The following is a 485-nucleotide window of genomic DNA, read 5'->3' as shown; positions in this document are numbered from 1 at the left end:
GAAGCGCAAAATAGTCGTAGTGGTCGGTGCATAAGAAACACCGCTGCCACCGATGTGACCGAGTGTCCTGGGTTCGTGTATGAGGGGCACTTATAAGATGGTAATAAGCGGAGGCGGGAGACCAGACATCTCGTTCGGCTTCTCTCTGTATTTCTGCCCCCCCCCTCGACCAGAAGCGGGAGTTGCCTTTTCTCTACGGCAACCCTGAAGGGACATATCATCTCCAATACCGAAAGATAAACATGAGACAGTCTGTTACAATAATAATAAATTTTAAAAAAATGCGTTAACGCGCGATAAAATAATTGTCGGCATTAATTGTCGGCGTTAATTAATTAATGCGTTAACGCGATAATAACGTGTTAACATGCCCAGCACTAATATATATATATATATATATATTAAAAAAAAAATATATATATATATATACGTATAAAAATATATATGTATATATACGTATATATACATACATATATATACATATA

Source organism: Anarrhichthys ocellatus, unplaced genomic scaffold (assembly GCF_004355925.1).
Source record: "Anarrhichthys ocellatus isolate YVR2014 unplaced genomic scaffold, GSC_Weel_1.0 scaffold209, whole genome shotgun sequence".
In the NCBI taxonomy this organism is placed as follows: domain Eukaryota; kingdom Metazoa; phylum Chordata; class Actinopteri; order Perciformes; family Anarhichadidae; genus Anarrhichthys; species Anarrhichthys ocellatus.
Note: the sequence above shows the minus strand (reverse complement) of the source record.